This window comes from Pleurodeles waltl, chromosome 6, assembly GCF_031143425.1.
Source record: "Pleurodeles waltl isolate 20211129_DDA chromosome 6, aPleWal1.hap1.20221129, whole genome shotgun sequence".
Taxonomy (NCBI): Eukaryota; Metazoa; Chordata; class Amphibia; order Caudata; family Salamandridae; genus Pleurodeles; species Pleurodeles waltl.
Window position 1 is genome coordinate 157,637,607 of NC_090445.1, and position 20,177 is coordinate 157,657,783.

General features: G+C 47.8%; 1 protein-coding gene across 5 annotated transcripts in view; it reads right to left on the reverse strand.

The window, feature by feature from the left end:
- Positions 1-20,177, reverse strand: part of LOC138299444 (signal transducer and activator of transcription 5B) — a 994,326-nt gene that overhangs the window by 745,969 nt on the left and 228,180 nt on the right. For 3 of the 5 annotated variants that reach the window (XM_069237688.1, XM_069237690.1, XM_069237691.1), the window contains exon 2: positions 17,545-17,649. The exons of the other annotated variants lie outside the window; for them this stretch is intronic. The gene's annotated coding sequence lies outside the window, so the exon portion shown is untranslated. The remainder of the gene's footprint in view (positions 1-17,544; positions 17,650-20,177) is intronic. 5 annotated transcript variants of the gene reach the window in all.

Sequence of the window (20,177 nt, forward strand, 5' to 3'; positions counted from 1 at the left end):
ATATAGCTATTTTAAAACTAGACACTGCAAATTTCAACAGTTCCTGGGGGAGGTAAGTGTTTGTTAGTTTTTGCAGGTAAGTAAACCACCTACGGGGTTCAAGTTTGGGTCCAAGATAGGCCACCGTGGAGGTTTCAGAGCAACCCCAAAGTTACCACACCAGCAGCTCAGGGCCGGTCAGGTGCAGAGGTCAAAGTGGTGCCCAAAACGCATAGGCTTCAATGGAGAAGGGGGTGCCCCGGTTCCAGTCTGCCAGCAGGTAAGTACCCGTGTCTTCGGAGGGCAGACCAGGGGGGGTTTGTAGGGCACCGGGGGGGGACACCAGTCAGCACAGAAAGTACACCCTCAGCGGCACGGGGGCGGCCGGGTGCAGTGTGCAAACAAGCGTCGGGTTCGCAATAGAAATCAATGGGAGACCAAGGGGTCTCTTCAGCGATGCAGGCAGGCACGGGGGGGCGGGGGCTCCTCGGGGTAGCCACCACCTGGGCAAGGGAGAGGGCCACCTGGGGGTCGCTCCTGCACTGGAGGTCGGATCCTTCAGGTCCTGGGGGCTGCGGGTGCAGAGTCTTTACCAGGCGTCAGGTCTTTGAAGGAGGCAGTCGCGGTCAAGGGGAGCCTCGGGATTCCCTCTGCAGGCGTCGCTGTGGGGGCTCAGGGGGGGTCAACTCTGGCTACTCACGTTCTCGTAGTCGCCGGGGAGTCCTTCCTGTGGTGTTTGTTCTCCACAAGTCGAGCCGAGGGTGTCGGGTGCAGAGTGCAAAGTCTCACGCTTCTGGCGGGAAACGTGTTGTTTCAAAGTTGCTTCTTTGTTGCAAAGTTGCAGTCTTTGTGGAACAGAGCCGCTGTCCTCGGGAGTTCTTGGTCCTCCTAGATGCAGGGTAGTCCTCTGAGGCTTCAGAGGTTGCTGGACCCTGAGAACGCGTCGCTGGAGCAAAGGGGGGGGAGACAGGCTGGTAGAGCTGGGGCCAAAGCAGTTGGTGTCTCCGTCTTCTCTGCAGGTTTTTCAGTTCAGCAGTCCTCTTCTTCTTAGGTTGCAGGAATCTAAGTTCCTAGGTTCTGGGAGCCCCTAAATACTGAATTAAGGGTTGTGTTTAGGTCTGGGGGGTTAGTAGCCAATGGCTACTAGCCCTGAGGGTGGCTACACCCTCTTTGTGCCTCCTCCCTGAGGGGAGGGGGGGCACATTCCTATCCCTATTGGGGGAATCCTCCATCTGCAAGATGGAGGATTTCTAAAAGTCAGAGTCACCTCAGCTCAGGACACCTTAGGAGCTGTCCTGACTGGCCAGTGAATTCTCCTTGTTTTTCCCATTATCTCCTCCGGCCTTGCCGCCAAAAGTGGGGCCGTGGCCGGAGGGGGAGGGCAACTCCACTGGCTGGAGTGCCCTGGGGTGCTGTAACAAAGGGGGTGAGCCTTTGAGGCTCACCGCCAGGTGTTACAGTTCCTGCAGGGGGAGGTGAGAAGCACCTCCACCCAGTACAGGCTTTGTTACTAGCCACAGAGTGACAAAGGCACTCTCCCCATGTGGCCAGCAACATGTCTGGTGTGTGGCAGGCTGCTAAAACCAGCCTACACGGGTAGTCGGTTAAGGTTTCAGGGGGCACCTCTAAGGTGCCCTCTGGGGTGTATGTTACAATAAAATGTACACTGGCATCAGTGTGCATTTATTGTGCTGAGAAGTTTGATACCAAACTTCACAGTTCTCAGTGTAGCCATTATGGTGCTGTGGAGTTCGTGCATGACATACTCCCAGACCATATACTCTTATGGCTACCCTGTACTTACAATGTCTAAGGTTTTGCTTAGAAACTGTAGGGGCATAGTGCTCATGCACTTATGCCCTCACCTATGGTATAGTGCACCCTGCCTTAGACCTGTAAGGCCTGCTAGAGGTGTGACTTATCTATACCTGTAGGCAGTGTGAGGTTGGCATGGCACCCTGAGGGGAGTGCCATGTCGACTTAGTCTTTTTATCCCCACTAGCACACACAAGCTGGCAAGCAGTGTGTCTGTGCTGAGGGAGGGGTCCCCAGGGTGGCATAAGACATGCTGCAGCCCTTAGAGACCTTACCTGGCGTCAGGGCCCTTGGTACCAGAGGTACCAGTTACAAGGGACTTACCTGGATGCCAGGGTGTGCCAATTGTGGAAACAAAGAACGAGTTACTTACCTTCGGTAACGACTTTTCTGGTGGATACATTAGCTACCTGTGGATTCCTCACCTCATGAATACTCCCATGGCGCCAGCATTCAACGGAAATCTTCTTACTAGTCTCTGCACGTCGACGAGGACGTCACTCTAGCCCACGCGACGCCGTCTGACGTCATACAGGCAATAAGAGGTCCTCGACGACGTGCGGACGTCAGTACCAATCATTTTTTACGTGCATGAGAACAACCAGGCAATGCAATGAAAGAGCAAGTCAACATCCCATTATATTGTAAAAATACACAACATTGTATGAATAACTGTAAATCTTTTTATATAAATATATATATATATAAAACTTTCTCTTTTAAAATATATACACACACCAAGTATATACACAAAGATATATACATATATACATATATATAAATATATTATATACACATCTATTGCACCCTCAAAGACCAAGAGGAGCGCACTCAAGGATTACTTGGTAAGACCAGAAAGGCAACGGGGAGGCGGGTGGGACTGTGAGGAATCCACAGGTAGCTAATGTATCCACCAGAAAAGTCGTTACCGAAGGTAAGTAACTCGTTCTTCTGATGGATACAACTACCTGTGGATTCCTCACCTCATGAATAGAGTCCCAAAGCAGTACCACGCCCGGCGGTGGGTGCCTAAATGGTCAAACCAAGAAATCCTGCAGCACTGACCGTGCAAAATGGCCATCCCTTCTAACCTCAGAATCCAAACAGTAATGTTTTGCAAAAGTGTGAAGGGACGACCAAGTTGCGGCCTTGCAGATGTCGACCACAGGAACACCCCTGGCCAAGGCCGAAGTGGCCGACTTAGCTCTGGTGGAATGAGCTCTAATGCCCTCAGGAGGATCCTTCTTTGCCAACGAGTAACATATTTTAATGCAAAGAACAACCCACCTGGATGGTGTTCTCTTGTGGACTGCCTTTCCTCTCCTCTTGCCCACGTATCCAATAAACAGCTGATCCTCCAGCCTGAAATCCTTTGTTCTATCAATAAAGAAGCTCAACGCTCTCTTTGGATCCAGACGGTGCAGTCTTTCTTCCTCTTTGGAAGGATGAGGCGGAGGATAGAACGTGGACAAAGTAATTGCCTGAGCCAAATGGAAGGGTGAAACAACCTTCGGGAGGAAAGCAGCCTTGGTCCTCAACACCACCTTATCCCCATAAAAAGTTGTATAAGGGGGCTTTACTGATAAGGCCTGCAACTCACTCACTCTCCTTGCTGATGTTATAGCTATCAGGAAGACTGTTTTTAAAACCAAATACCTCAAGGGGCAAGAATGCATAGGTTCAAAAGGGGACCCCATAAGGAAAGTCAGGACCAAGGACAAATCCCATTGCGGCATAACGAATGGCTTTGGAGGATATTGATTTAGAAGACCTTTCAAGAATCTGATAACAATAGGGGATTTAAATAAAGATGGTTGGTCTGGAAGACATATGAAGGCTGACAAGGCCGATAAATAACCCTTAATGGTAGCCACTGCACAACCTTTCTGCGCCAGAGATAGAGCAAAAGACAAAACGTCCGATAGATGAGCATGCAAAGGATCAATCTGCCTCTCTCCACACCACGCAACAAATTTAGACCACCTATTAGCGTAGATAGATTTAGTGGAGTGTCGCCTGGCCGCTAATATAACATCCACTACCTCAGGCGGGAGAGAGAAGGAACTCAGGTTGCCCCGTTCAATCTCCAGGCATGTAGGTGCAGACTCTGGAGGTTGGGGTGTAGAACCTGCCCCTGCGACTGCGAGAGGAGGTCTGCCCTGAAAGGGAGACGGAGCGGCGGGCACATTGAGAGTTGGAGAAGGTCGGAGTACCACACCCTCCTTGGCCAATCCGGAGCTATTAAGATTACTAGAGCCCGGTCTTGGCGAATCTTCCTCAATACTCGAGGAATCAAGGGTATGGGAGGAAACGCGTAAAGCAACTGGCCGCACCAGGTTATTTGAAACGCGTCCCCCAACGCTCCCTGCATCGGATACTGAAGGCTGCAGAACAACGGACAATGCGCGTTCTCTCGAGTGGCGAACAGATCTACCCGAGGAAACCCCCACCTCTGGAAGATTAAACGGACTTGATCTGGATGGAGACGCCACTCGTGGTCTGCCGAGAAGTGGCGACTGAGACTGTCCGCACGCACGTTCAAAACTCCGGCCAGATGGTTTGCTATCAAGCAAATCCAATGGTCCTTTGCCCAGGACCATAGTCGAAGAGCTTCTCTGCAGAGAAGGTACGACCCCACTCCTCCCTGCTTGTTTATGTACCACATCGTGGTAGTATTGTCCGTTAGGACCTGTACCGACTGACCACGAAGGGAAGGGAGGAAGGCCTTGAGAGCCAGACGTACAGCCCGTAACTCTAACAGATTGATATGAAACATCTGTTCCTCTGGAGACCAAAGACCTTTGATCTCCAGATCCCCCAGATGAGCTCCCCACCCTAGAGTGGAAGCATCCGTTATGACTGTGGCCACTGGTGGCGACTGCTGGAACGGTTTTCCTTGTGAAAGATTGTTGCTTGCAATCCACCACTTCAAATCCACAGCAGCATCTCTGGAGATCTTGACAGTACCCTCTAGATCCCCTCTGTGTTGAGACCACTGCCTTCGGAGGCACCACTGAAGAGCCCTCATGTGCCAGCGAGCATGCGTGACCAACAGAATGCAGAAGGCAAAAAGACCGAGCAGACGAAGGACCTTGAGGACTGGAACTACCGCTCCATTTCGAAACATTGGAACCAAATCCTGAATATCTTGAATCCGCTGAGGCGGAGGAAAGGCCCGACCCAATGTTGTATCCAGTACTGCCCCTATGAACAGGAGGCGCTGAGAGGGCTCTAGGTGAGATTTGGGCTCGTTCACCGAAAAACCCAGGTCGAACAACAACTGGGTTGTTGACTGCAGATGATGCGACACAAGCTCCGGGGACTTGGCTTTGATCAACCAGTCGTCCAAGTAAGGGAATACTGCTATCCCCTTCCTTCTGAGTTCTGCCGCAACCACCGACATCACCTTCGTGAAGACTCGAGGTGCTGAAGTAAGACCAAACGGAAGGACCGCAAACTGATAGTGTTGCGATCCCACCACAAACCGGAGATACTTCCTGTGTGACTTGAGTATCGGGATATGAAAGTAAGCATCCTGCAAGTCGACAGACACCATCCAGTCTTCCATGTTCAACGCCAAAAGCACCTGTGCTAGGGTCAGCATCTTGAACTTTTCCTGCTTGAGGAACCAATTCAAGATCCTCAGGTCCAGAATTGGTCTCAAACGACCATCCTTCTTGGGAATCAGGAAATACCTTGAGTAAACTCCTCGACCCCTTTCCTGCTCCGGGACCAACTCCACCGCGCCCTTTGAAAGGAGGACTTGCACCTCCTGTTCTAGCAACAGGAGGTGTTCTTCTGAACAATACGAAGGGCGGGGCGGGATGAGGGGCGGGAACTCCCGAAAGGGAAGGGTGTAGCCTTTTCCCACAACACTGAGAACCCAAGTGTCCGATGTAACAGTCTTCCATTTGGTGAGAAAATGCTGTAATCTTCCCCCTACAGGAGAGGAGTGAGTGGGAAATGGTGGAAGCCTAAGGCTGCTTCCCCTGCTGCACCCCGCCAGAGGATGAGGAAGAGGCAGAGTGCTGCTGAGAGGCTCCTCTGGTGCGGACCCTACCTCTCCCCCTGAAAGATCTATAGGGATGGGAAGAAGCAGGTTGCTGATATCTCCCCCGAAAGGAAGAGGAGGAAGAGCCACGCCCAAATCCACGAAACCTCCTGAAGAATCTGGAAGAGGCCGTGGAAGAAGGAGCTTGGAGCCCTAACGACTTAGCCGTGGCCCTGCTTTCCTTAAAACGTTCCAAGGCCGAATCAGCCTTAGCCCCAAACAGTTTGTCCCCATCAAACGGGAGATCCAACAATGTGGACTGTACATCTGCCGAAAAGCCCGAGTTACGGAGCCAGGCCTGTCTCCTTGCCACCACAGTTGTGCCCATTGCCCTGGCTACCGAGTCGGTGGTATCCAGTCCCGTCTGGATAATTTGGGTCGCAGCAGCCTGGGCATTTGAGACAAGATCCAAAAGACCCTGGGGAAGCTCTGTAAACGAAGAGGAAATGTCATCCATCAGAGCATGAATATACCTCCCCAGGATACAGGTTGCATTGGTGGCTTTTAACGCCAGACTGCAGGACGAAAAAATCTTCTTCGACTGCGCCTCTAGCTTCTTTGAATCTCTGTCCCCAGGCACCGTCGGAAAAGAACCAGGCGCTGACTTGGACGAACAGGAGGCCTGCACCACCAAGCTCTCCGGCGTAGGGTGCCTAGATAGGAAACCAGGGTCAGTTGGAGCCGCCCGATACCTCCTGGCCACGGCTCTGTGAACTGCTGGGGAAGATGCCGGCCTCCTCCACACCTCTAACACCGGATCCAGCAGAGCGTCATTAAATGGTAACAGAGGCTCCGCCGCGGCTGAGGCCGGATGTAACACCTCTGTCAAAAGGTTTTGTTTTGCCTCCACCACCGGCAAAGGCAGGTCCAAAAAACTAGCTGCCTTCCGTACCACTGCATGAAAGGAAGCAGCCTCCTCAGTATATTCCCCGGGGACGAAAGGTCCCACTCAGGGGAAGTGTCCAGCCCACTGGCCGACTCCAGTCCACGCAGCCCATCACCCGAGTCCTCTAGCTCTCCTTCCTCTAGGGCTCGTTGGTACTCCTGCTCTTCTAATACACGGAGAGCACGTCTCCTTGAATGAAGTCGTTGCTCAATACGCGGAGTCGACAATGCCTCCGCCGAAGTCGAAGATCGGCGCCGATCTTCAGAAGCCACCGACGCCGCATCCGGCGCCACAGGTAACTTCGGCGCCGACGGAAGAGCAGCTGAAGCAGATGGACCCACCGGAGTCACAGGCCGAAATCCCGACGTCGACGGGATGGAAATCCCCGGGGCCAATCCTTCTGAAGCCACCGGAGCGGCCACCGGCGCCGACACTGGCGCCGAACCCACGTTCCCAAACGGGAGAAAGGGCATAAAGGGTGCCGGCCGAAGAGGCGCAGGATCACCCAAAGAAAAGGCCAAAGGCCCAGCCGGAGCACCCCCTGGAGCCATCTGTTGGAAGATGGCATACATCGCATTCAAGAATGCGGAACTATCGTCTCCAGGGGTGGGAAAAGCCGGATACTGGGGTGCCTGTCTCGGAGGCGACCCCGACGCCGGCCTCGGCGTCTGCGCCGGAGAAAACACATGAGGCTCCAATACCTCAATCACCGACGCCTGTCCAGGTGAAGTTGGAGACGCCGGAGAGGGCAACGGCGTCGAAGGATGCGGCGTAACCGTGGGACTGACCTCCCATGTCCTTCGGCGCCGATCCGGAGACCCGGAACGAGTCTCCTTTGAATGACGCCGAGATTCTCTACGGCGCCGGGAGTCTCGATGACGCCGATGTCTTGGGGAAGAAGACTTCTTGTGATGTTTCTCCTTTGACTTGGCCATAAACAGCTTCGCCTCACGTTCCTGGAGGGCCTTTGGATTCATGTGCTGACATGAATCACAAGTCGAGACGTCGTGGTCGGAGCTCAAACACCAAAGGCAATCGGAATGAGGATCCGTCACCGACATCTTGCCTCCACACTCACGACAAGGCTTAAATCCAGACTTTCTCTGCGACATTATTTCCACAGCGAAAGACTACGCAGCAAGATATACACTGTAACCGCAAGAGTAACAGTTGCTCCCTCGAAGATAACCGTTTCGAATGCACGGAAAAAAGGGAACTGACGTCCGCACGTCGTCGAGGACCTCTTATTGCCTGTATGACGTCAGACGGCGTCGCGTGGGCTAGAGTGACGTCCTCGTCGACGTGCAGAGACTAGTAAGAAGATTTCCGTTGAATGCTGGCGCCATGGGAGTATTCATGAGGTGAGGAATCCACAGGTAGTTGTATCCATCAGAAAGTACAGGTTAGGGAAAAGAACACTGGTGCTGGGGTCTGATTAGCAGGCCTCAGCACACTTTCAAATCATAACTTGGCATCAGCAAAGGCAAAAAGTCAGGGGGTAACCATGCCAAGGAGGCATTTCCTTACAAGGACCAAATAGGTGGAATGCCCATCGTGCCGGACCTGACTGTCAAAGCAGTAAGGTTTGGCAAAGGTGTGCAGTGATGCCCACATAGCTGCTTGACAGATGTCCAGAATGGGGATTCCTCAAGCTAGAGCAGCGGTCTCATCTTTAGCTCTGGTGTGATGATCTCTCAAGCCCTCAGAGGGTTGTTCCTTGGCAACTGCATAGCATATTTTAACAGAGGACAATCCATATTGAGATGGTTGTCTTCTGGACTGCCCTTCCTTTTCACTCGTAAATCTTTTGTATGATCGATGTAGAACGACAATGCTCTTTTTGCATCCAGGGGGTGAAGTCTCTCATCTTCCTTGGTAGGATGAGGTAGGGAAAAGACAGTAGGCAATGTGATGCTCTTCTCAACATGAACACCTTTAGGAAGAAGAAAGCACGGGTCCTAAGGACCAGTCTATCAAGTAAAAGATTGTGTACGGGGGTGAACAGAAAGTGCTTGCAATTTGCAGATTTTGTATAGTCACTATGAAGACTTTTAATGGGTGGCAGTCTCATAGGGCCGCTGTGCATGGACTCAAATGACAAACACAGTAAGACGGTGAAAGATAAATTCAGATCCCATTGGGGCATGATAAAAGGTGCAAGGAGAAATGTGCTATAAAAATTTCAGGAAAGAATCACAACAGATTACTTTAACAGGGAGGGTTGAACTGGCAACTGAAAGAAGGCTGAAATGACGGAAAGGTATCCTTTAACTTTGCCCAAGTCAAAGCCTTGCCTCGCAAGGGTAAGGCAAACAAAAGGACTTAAAACAAGGGTGCAGAGAGATGATCATCGTATTTGGCAACACACCAAGCCATACATTTACCGGCATAAATCTATTCATGGAGGGATCCCAGGATGACTTCACAGAAAGTCCAATACCATCTACTGTCACCGCTCAATCCCCAGGCATGTAGCTGAAGTGTGCTGGTTCGGGTGCAGAACCCTGCCCTGTTGCTGCGACAGGAGACCCTCCCTCTTCATAGGACAGATGCTTAGAAGTTTGGGATACCAGACTCTCATTGCTCATTCTGGAGCCATTAAGATGAGCTGGGTATGGATATTCCTGAACTTTTTGAGAACTCTGGGCAGGACTGGTGTCGTGGAAAGGCATACAGGAGTCCTGAGCTACACTCAAGATAGAATGTGTCTCAGAACGAGAGCCACCTTCAAAACTCCAGCATGCAGAAGTGCTGACATTGCATGTTTTTGGTGGTAGCGAATAGATCTAACCAAGGTTCTATGCAGTCCCTGAATAGACCTTGCACCACCTCCAGATGGAGATGCCACTTGTGATATGTGAGGCTTCGATGGTTGAGTTCATCTGCTCTGGTGTTCAGAGAGACGGCCAGATGATCAACCACCAGGAAAATGCCCTGATGGTTCAGCCATATCCAGAGACGCAGGGCCTAAAGAGGGTCCAGGACCTCACCCCGCCCCACTTGTTGCAATATCACATGGTGATACCTGAAACTGGCTCCCTTGATCGAAGGAAGAAAGGCTGTCAATGACAGGCAAATTGTGCTCTCAGTTCCAGTAGGTTGAAATGGATCTGAAATTCTTCTGGAGACCAGAGTCCTCTGATCTCTATCTCTCTCAGATCGCCATTCCAACCCAGAAATGATGCATCTGTCATTACTGTGAGCTCTTGATGGGGAGGAGAGGGGTCTGCCGATGACCCAATCTCAGTCCGTGAGCCACCACTGCAGATCTTTTGCAGTTCCTTCCGGAATACGGACCTGGTCGGAGAGATGCTGGGCCACAGGAACATCAGATCTCACTGCAGAGCCTACATATGACAACATGCATGTTTTACTAGCAGGATGCAGGAGGCTATAAGATCCAGCAGCCTCAAAGGTAGTTTCACAACACAATCCAGGATAGACATTAAAACATCAAAATTAAAGCCTGAATATCCAGTACTCGCTGTTCCATAGAATAAGCCTGAAACTGAACTACATCTAGTATAGCTCAGATGAAGGGGAATGTCTGAGAGGGAGTCAGGTGTGACTTCAGCATGTTGATATTTTTCCCCACCAAATGCAGAAGGTCCAGCATAGTCTGGAGGTGTGTGAAAACCGCCTTGGGCTATTCTGCCTTTAACAACCAGTCATTGAGGTAGAGTAAGACTGGAACACCTGACCTCAACAGATGTGCTGCAACCACTGCCATCACCTTGGTGAACATCTAGGGGCAGTGGTGAAATCTGCTAAAAACACACTTGTTGAAAGAGGCTGCACGGAGGGCTGCAGATAGCAAGAAAGACTTCAGCAGCAAAATGAATTGCATGCAGGTATGTTTCTGCCTCATCCTCGAGCAGAGGGCGAATCAGGAACAAGAAAGCAAGGCCAAAGGGGGAGTTTGTAACCCCTGAAGGTCCCCTTTAAGCTGTGCTGCTGGCAAGGACTCCTGGTGCTGTCAGATCACTTCAGAACCACAACATTGGTCAAGATACTTGCACTGTTGCATTCACTATTTTCAAGGCCCTAGGAGCTTTCTGGTATAAGCAAGTAAAATGACAACACGGCTGACAGATGAGCCTCCACCAGCATTTGATGGGATCACATCTCGCTCCTTTGCTACCAACTATACTCACTTCCCATCAATACACAAATTCAATTCAAATCACGGCACTGCTTATGTTGAACAAGCATGCATTTCTCACTGAAAAAACAAAGCCCCTCAGCCAAAGCCTCAACAACTACACTCCTGTTGATTCGTAACCACAAACAACCCGTAGCAAAGACCAGTCATTGAAGCCCACTGAATAACAGTAAAATAATCCCCAAAGATCACATAAGCGAAGGCTAATACACTAAAATAGCTGTTCTGACCACTATTACTTATATCTTCCTCTCCTTCTATACTTATTTACTGAATCATGTTAGTTATTCACTTGCCCCATCTTCTGTGCCAATGTTTCCATCTCCTTGAGTAGCTAATTAGGGTACCTGTCATGCACCACAGGTATTTTAAACACCAAATTCACCTCCAACGCTAAACATTGCTAGTGACATGGTATGCTGTGGAGGAAAGAATGAGTTGCTATGGCATGTGAAGCCATACAGCTGCTGCTGAACTGAACTGCTTAATAACATTCTGTTATTTGGGTAAAGTAAAACAAGGCTCTAGTAAACATATGCACTCACCTCAGCTAGTTTCTCCACTGATCTACCTCATAAAATAATCAGCTGCATGCAAATGAGACCAAGGTAAACAAGCACTGGCAAAAATAGTAGGTCATGCTTTAATCAATCAATCAAGGATTTATAGAGCGCACTAATCACCCGTTAGGGTCTCAAGGTGCTGGGGGGGAGCTACTGGTCGTAGAGCCATGTCTTGAGGCGTTTCCTGAATGTCAAGAGGTCTTGGGTCTGGCGAAGGTGGAGCGGTAGGGAGTTCCAGGTCTTGGTGGCGAGGTGAGAGAAGGATCTTCCTCCGGCGGTGGTGCGGCGGATGCGGGGGATGGAGGCGAGAGCGAGGCTGGCGCTACGAAGATTGCGGTTGAGGGTGTGGAAGATGAGTCTGTCGTTGAGGTAGGCTGGGCCTGTGTTGTGGAGGGTCTTGTGTGCGTGGATGAGGAGTTTGAAGGTGATCCTCTTTGACACTGGTAGCCAGTGGAGGTTTCTGAGGTGGGGAGAAATGTGGTCACGGCGTGGGATGTCCAGAATGAGGTGGGCGGATGCGTTCTGGATTCTTTGCAGTTTTGTTAGGAGTTTGGTTGTTATTCCTGCATATAGGGCGTTACGTAGTCCAATCGGCTGCTGACCAGGGCGTGGGTGACAGTTTTCCTGGTTTCGACGGGAATCCACTTGAAGATTTTGCGGAGCATGCAGAGAGTGTTGTAGCAGGAAGAGGAGATGGCATTGACCTGCTGAGTCATGCTGAGTGTGGAGTCCAAAATGAAGCCTACGTTGCGTGCATGGGTGGTGGGTGAGGGCGCGGTTCCTAGGGAGGTGGGCCACCAGGAGTCATTCCAAGTTGAGGGGTTGGTGCCAAAGATGATCATTTCTGTCTTGTCTGTGTTTAACTTGAGGTGGCTTGATTCCATCCAGCAGGCGATGGCGTGAAGTCCGTTGTGGAGGTTATTCTTTGCAGTTGTAGGGTCTTTCGTGAGGGAGAGGATGAGCTAAGTGTCGTCTGCGTAGGAAACTATGTTGATGTGGTGGGTTCGTGCGATGTTGGCGAGGTGGGCCATGTAAACGTTAAAGAGTGTGGGGCTGAGCGAAGATCCTTGGGGAACGCCACAGATGATTCTGAAAGCTTCTGACAGGAATGGTGGGAGGCGGACTCTCTGGGTTCTGCCTAAGAGAAATGACGAGATCCAGTTGAGTGCCTTGTCACGGATTCCAGCGTTGTGTAGGCGTGTGCGGAGAGTGTGATGACATACCGTGTCGAAAGCTGCGGAGAGGTCTAGGAGGATGAGTGCTGCTGTTTCTCTTTCGTCGAGCATGGTCCTAATGTCGTCTGTGGCAGCAATGAGTGCAGTTTCAGTGCTGTGGTTTCTGCGGAACCCTGATTGGGAGGTGTCGAGTACCTTGCTGTCTTCCAGGAACCGGATAGTTGGCTGTTTACAATTTTTTTCGATGACCTTGGCTGAGAAGGGGAGGAGGGAGATCGGCCGGTAGTTCTTGTGGTCATCTGGGTCTGCCTTTGGTTTCTTTAGCAGGGCGATGATTTCTGCGTGCTTCCATCTTTCTGGGAAGGTGGCTGACTCAAAGGAGCTGTTGATGGTTTTGCAGAGGTGGGGGGCGATGATGATGTTTGCCTTATTGAAGATATGGTGTGGACACGGGTCCGATGGTGATCCGGAGTGGATGGAGGCCATGGTGGTGGCGGTGTCCTCTATGTTGACGGGGGTCCAGGTGTGGATGAGGTGGGTGTTGCTTGGAGCGTTGGGTTCTTGGGTGTTTGTAGTCAGCTGGTGGGTCTGGGGTTTGAAGCTATTGTGGATTTCTTCTATCTTTCAAAGGAAGTGAGTTGCCAGTGAGTTGCAGAACTCCTGTGATGGCAGGGGTTAATTGGAGCTGGTCCTGAGGGTGGAGAGCTCATTGACAATGCCGAAGAGCTCTTTATTGTTGTGAGCATTGGCGCTGATGCGTTTTTTTGGTGGTGCGGATCAGTTGGTGATGTTTGCGTAGGGCATCCTTCAAAGCAATGTGGTTGGAGTTGGTAGGGTAAAGGTGCCAGGTTTTTTCCATTCTGCGACATAGCCGTTTGGATTCCTGTAGTTCTGGGGTGAACCAGCTGCCCTTGATTCTGTGGGAGGTGTTTGTTTGGTTTTTTTGAGCGGTGCGAGGGTGTTGGCTCAATCTTCTATCCAGCGATGCAGGTTGGTAGTGGCTATGTTGGAGTCTGGGGTCCCAGGGGGTGGGGCCAGGGCGAGAGTGGAGATCAGTTGATCCGTTAATATTTTGCTCCAGTTGCATCGGGGGTTGTGTGCGGTGGTGGTGAGTGACTGGTTTTTGGTAGGAGAAGTGGATGCAGCGATGGTCTGTCCAACTGAGTTCAGTGGTGTGGCTGAAAGAGACTTGGTTGCTGGCTGAGAAGATGGGGTCGAGTGTGTGGCCTGCGGAGTGGGTGGGTGCAGTGACGAGTTGCTTGAGGCCGAAGTTGGCAAGGTTGTCGATTAGGTTGGTGGTGTTGATATCGTTGTTATTTTCTAGGTGGAAGTTTAGGTCACCAAGGAGGATGTAGTCTGTTGAGGCGAGGGCTTGGGAGCTGATGGCGTCGGCAATGTCATCACAGAACTGCGGTCTTGGTCCAGAGGGTTTATAGACCAGTGTTCCTCTGAGTGTGTTGTTGGCGCTGATGTGGATTTTGAAGTGGAGTTGCTCGGCGGAGTTGATGGTGTCGTGGGAGTTGATGGAGACTCTTATGGTGTTTTGTGGACTATGGCGATTCCTCCTCCTGGTCTGTTGATTCGGTCTCTTCTGGTGATCTTGTAGTTTTCTGGTATGGCTATGGCTACGTCTGGTTCTGAGGCCGAATTCATCCAGGTTTCGGTGAGGAATGCGAAATCGGGCGAGTATGTGGTCAGGAGGTCCCAGAGTTCAATTGCATGTTTGTGGACGGAGTGGGTGTTAAGTAGGATGCATCTTAGGCAGTTGTCTGTTTTGATTTGGAGTTTGGAGGTTAGGTTGCAGGTGAAATTGCAGGCTTTGCAGAAGAAGGGTCCTTTGATGCGCGTCGGTGTGGACTGGAAGCAGATGGAGGAGCGTCCTGGATTAAGGGCATGGAGTTTGTTGGCAGTGTAAAGGTGTTTGGTGGCACGGGAGGTGTGTTGGCCAAGGGGTCTGGCGCTGGGGGCGGTCTTGGCGTGGTAGGGAGTGGCAGCTGGGAGGAGGGAGGGGAACCTCCAATGGAAGTGCAGGGGGCAGGGGGCAGGGGGCAGCAAGTCAGGAGCGGGATGAGCTCCGAGGAGGGAGGGAGGGGTCGGGGCCTTCGGGGAGAGGAGAAGCCAAGAAGCCCAGACAAGCCCAAACAAGCCCAAAACAATGGCAGCACTTACCGGAGCAGTGGTGAGGAGGAAGCGAGACCTGCCTGCAAGGATGCAGGGTCAGAGGTCGCTTTTATACTAGCGCTTCAGCCGGCAAAAGAGGGGAGGTGGGAGGGAGTGGCAGCTGGGAGGGAGGGAGGGAAACCTCCAATGGGAGTGCAGGGGGCGGGGGCAGCAGGAGTCAGGAGCGGGATGAGCTCTGAGGAGGAGGGAGGGGGAGGGGCCTTCCGGGAAAGGCGAAGCCCAGACAAGCCCAGACAAGCCCAAAACAATGGCAGCACTTACCGGAGCAGTGGTGAGGAGGAAGCGACCTGCCTGCAAGGATGCAGGGTCAGAGGTCTCTTTAATGCTCTAATCAGTGCAGATGCCCGAGTCTGGACTACAAAATAACAATGACAATAAAAAAAGATTTGTTTATTAAAAAAAAAAAAAAAAAAAAAGGCCTGCATGTGTGATGGCCGCTTGCACTTTACGGGAAAAGTAGTTCTTTATTTACTACATAGAAGGGGAAACAATACATCAAACAGTCCATGGCATGAAGTGAGTGAGTTATAGTCCGCTAGGTGGAGCCAAAGTCCTCTCCAAGTATAAATTAAAGTATTGGTAACAAGAAGTAGAGAAACTTTGCTGTCAAGCCAGACCTACCAGGCCTAATAAAAGAACCCAGTAGCCAAGTCATTCAAATCTTGAATCACTGATTTTCTATATAATGCATGTGTCTTTGATTCTTCTGAATGGCTATCCTCAAAATCTTTCATTCATTTAGTGATTTTCTAAAACAATGCCCAATGCTGTTAAGCTTCAGAATTCTTAAATTCACTTTTGTGATGCAAAGTTTTTTAACATATAAATAAAATATATATTCTAGTTAAATAGCAGGTATTTTTTTTTCAACTGTGATCCATGCTTTGTGGATCAAAATTAAAAAAAAACATAAGATTATTATTTTACATAAACTCATTCCCCAGATGACGCATGAAGCAGCAGAAAATTTTCTATTGGGATAGGACTACTGATGTCACTAATCTGGACAAGTCACAAATGGCACTGTAGGTGAATGTCTAGGCAGGCACCTGCATATCCATTGCTTCTTATTATTAACGTAGCATTTTATCAAATTACAGAGCATAAAAAAGGCAAGTACACCACTTATTTGTGGTGGTTGCTACAGATGAGGTGTGGCCCTTAGAAACGTGAATGTCAAACTCTTTTGGAATGCCTGAAACTGCCTAATAGAGGGCAAATCTTATTAGTGTCAAGCTCAGTGGGATGTTTTCACCTCCCACTTGACAAGGGCTGCACAGCCAATTCTAGGACCTTTAAGTGAAAGAGCCAGAAGGTCAGCAGGTACTGTGGATGCAGCAGAGTATAACAAGAACACTACTTAACCAAAGGAACAGTGGTTATGGATTGGCTTTTACACCCTGTGAAACTGCAAGAGTTTGCTCTCATATCTGTGATGTATTTGAAAGGCACTGCAAACAGCAGGGCTTGGACATGCAGAAACAGGTAACCAAATCTATATATATGTGAGTTAACAATTAGAAGAGTAAATCATATTAGAGTTTTTAAAAGTTACCTCTTGCAATCCTTAGAATGTTTTCCTTGCTCATTTTTTGTACATTTTAGGCAAGATGATGCCAAGTGTAAGCTAGTAAATTGGAAAACGTTTCATACAATACAGAAATTAAAAAGCAGAAAGAACTTGTCTTAACCTTAAAAGATTTGGACCTACCACACCTGCTCTGCTGAATTATCATTGGATCCCAATCCGATACAGGATCAAATTTACAATATTATGCATTAAGCATAAAGCATTACATCATTGTGACCCAAGTACCTTCAACCATCAGCATTTACTATAACATCTCACAAGGACTTTGAAGTCATTCAGTGCACCCAACTCAGTCAACGTATGTCAAAGAAACTGAATTTCACAGGAAAGTTATTCAAAGACCTGGGATCATTGCTCTTCAATATTCTGCCACCCACGCTGAGAAAGCAAAGAGTATTTTGCCAGTTCAGGAAAGATCTGAAAACCTTTTTCACACACATTTTTTTTTCTTTCTCACTGAACCTTCCTCAGTTAAAACTAAGTTCATACACTGCCTACAAAATGCTTATACAGCCTAATGATATGCTTCTCCATATGTCCTCTAGTCTTTATGCCTCCCAGCACTGACCGCCTTCCTCCTGCCCTCATTTTTAGCTTCTTTCTTTTACTTACTTTCATGGTTGCCTCAAGTGGCCATTTGGTGATCTGGAAGCCCGTTTTTAAACTTCTTAAATAAAAATATAAATACAGAGGCAGTTGATAGACTGTACTGTGCCACGTGCAGTGTCTTGGGTGGTATTGGACTAACCCGTTTGCCAACTGGAAACCAATGTAGCGCTGAGTTATAGGATTTTAGGTCCTTGCACTGTTAGAGAGAAGGCTAGGTTTCACATTTAATTGGGTGGATTTTTAAAAATATTATTTGAACAGCTGAGCACAGTATAAAGGGCTGATTAATAGATCTGTTAAATTCCTTTTTGCAGTTACAATCGCTTATTATACATGTGAAGGGAACTAATGTTTTCTGAAGCGCACAGAGTGGAAAAAGACTGTAAAATAACCTTTAAAAGATAAATGGTTCATATATTCGTCTTTGCTAAACCAAAAGTATGAACTAATTATTCTCTGAACCACGAAACACTTTAATTTCAAACATTCTAAATGTACTATCGCACAAATGTGTTTGCTTTTCTTTACTTACAGTAACTTTAAATTACAACGAAGCTGGCTTGACTTTGGCACTGTATCACTTTGATAGTTGCATTCCTTACACACTTAGGCCAGATCTTCGCCTCTGAGCTGAAACCTAGTGGAAAAGGAAAATCGGATGTGTACAATCTTTCTGGTTAGAATATCTCAGAACATCGGTCATCAAACGCAGGAGATGAGGCAGAGAGAGGAACGCATTTAACAATCTACTACTGAAAATTGTGCAAAAAATAATGAAATGAAAGATTATCTTATTACTAGACCACGTTCACGTTAGACCACAAATACAAACGATAAAAAATTGGAAAGTTTACACTGAGAATGTAAAATCGCAGGTCAGCAACTGCATTCCATAATATTTATGTTATATAACAAGCACTGGCAAAGACAACAGATCCGGACTTGCAAGTCTCCGATTCTTATTTATGTATGTTTTTTAGTTCAGCAGACAAGTTATGTAAAAATAAAAAGATAAAAATACAGCCATTAACAGGTGACAGCGTATTTTTGCACAAAAAAGTAAGCAATAATTAACCACTGTAAGAATAAAATAAAAACATGAACTGAAAGCACATATTGTGCTACGTTTTAGGCAGACTTGTACAAGATCAAAATGCTGTCTCTCACAATTAAGAGAGTCAGTGGTTGAAGAGGGCCGACTCACTTCTCCATTCTGTAGTCTATAATAGGTGGAAGTAAAACGTGAATGGTATATTAAGAAACCAACGTAAGGATAGGGGTGATAACGAACAACTTTATGATGGTGTCAATAATAATTCCCCAAATAATGGACTGAATGTAATAAATTACACCTTTTATTTTTTTTACATAATAAAAAAAATTAAAAAAAAGTGGGTGGTCAGATCTTGAATTTGCCAAAGTGTTGCCTCTATGCTTCCGATACTAGAATAAGATGCAAGGGGTTAACCGTAAATGGAGGGGTCAATATATTATATATATTATTTTTTACCCACTAGCGATTGCCAGTAGTTAGTTATAGTTAGGACCAACTTTTCCCATAGGCAAAGCGCTTTTCGTTTTGCAAATAACTTTGGTGCCGTCTGCCAAAACTTTCACAACATTTTCAAAACTAGTTGGCCACTCACTTTGGCTGCCATGTGGAAAGTTTTGGTGTGATACGTCAAGCAGGAGCTGAGAAAAAAAAAGGGGCAGGTGATAAAATGCTTTTCCCCATGCATGGTCAATGGGGATTTCACATTTTTAACACAACTACAACTCAAACCACTGAATGGATTTACACCAAATTTAGCAGAAAGCTAGATCTTGGTCCAGAAAGATCTCTTTCTGTTATTTGGTGCAAATCTATTTAGTAGTTTTGGAGTGATTAAAGAAATAAAATTGTGTATATCTAAGGACGCGGATAACCACAGGGGGTATTTGCGGGTACCTATGGGTACCCGCAGATCTAAAGCCCAATGGAGAAAATTTAAATAAATAAATCACCTACTCACACACTAAACCTCTTCTGCGCACCAAAGGCCATGCGCAGAGCAGGGTTGGCTGCAGGGACCACAGGCCATGCCTTGCAGCCAACCCCCGCTGGGCACGACAGTGGTCATAATAAAGTATGGTATTAATGTTTTACTTTATATTTTTTTAAAAACCCACAGAAATTCACTGAATATATCAAAGGTTACAGGGGTGTTATAGTTAGGTGCACGTTTTGCCCACACAAAACCATAGAAATTCAGAGGTTATAATTATACTTATAGTTATACTTTTCTGAGGAAATTATAACACATACCGGAAAGTAACTTTAGGCTACAAGTTATAGTTTCTTAACTTAACTATAATTGCTGAATTTTTATGGGTTTGTGTGGATAAAACATGCACCTAACTATAACGTTGCTGCAACCTTTGTTTTTCAGTGAATATATATATATATAATCACACTTTCATCCACTGAACAAAATAACCCTCAAATAAATTCAGTCAGGACTCCAAACTGAACATCGAAATCAAAGTAATCAAAATCAAAGAGTAAGTTCATTGTTGACACAAAGTCCACGAAGACATTGGTTTAAATGAGAACTCAAAATTTGTCACTGTGTACTAATTAACTATTCCAGCTTGAAGTTCCACAGCACAAGGACATTTCATGTTTTGTTAATAGACAGCCCCAAAGCAAAAATGACAATTAGTCTACACTGGAGCTGATTCTACATTTGTAATTTATAAAGCTATTCCTTAGATTCTTATCATCATAGTCAGTTAAAGATGCTTTCTGTTGTATAAATGCTAAATGTAAAATATATTTGTGTGGGATACATGATTTTGAATCATAATACACTCATAGATTTAGTCCATTTTTTAATCTTCTCCAACAGCTATAGTCTTGGCTAACAATGCTGAAAACATTGTTACTTTTGCACCTACAGAGAGCAGAGTGACAACTTTCAATATAGCCAGTGAATATAACGTGGAGACTGGAAGGCCTACGCACACTGGCATTACTAAACAGTGCCTTGCCTAATGTGTCTTAGTTGTGCCCCATATTAACTGGTTGCAGATGCAGTGCTTGCTATAAAAAGTGCAATAAGCGCCCTCCTGTTGGTCTTTCAGGCTTGGAAGGAGCTCTGCTCGATTTTGACGTTTATTTCTACC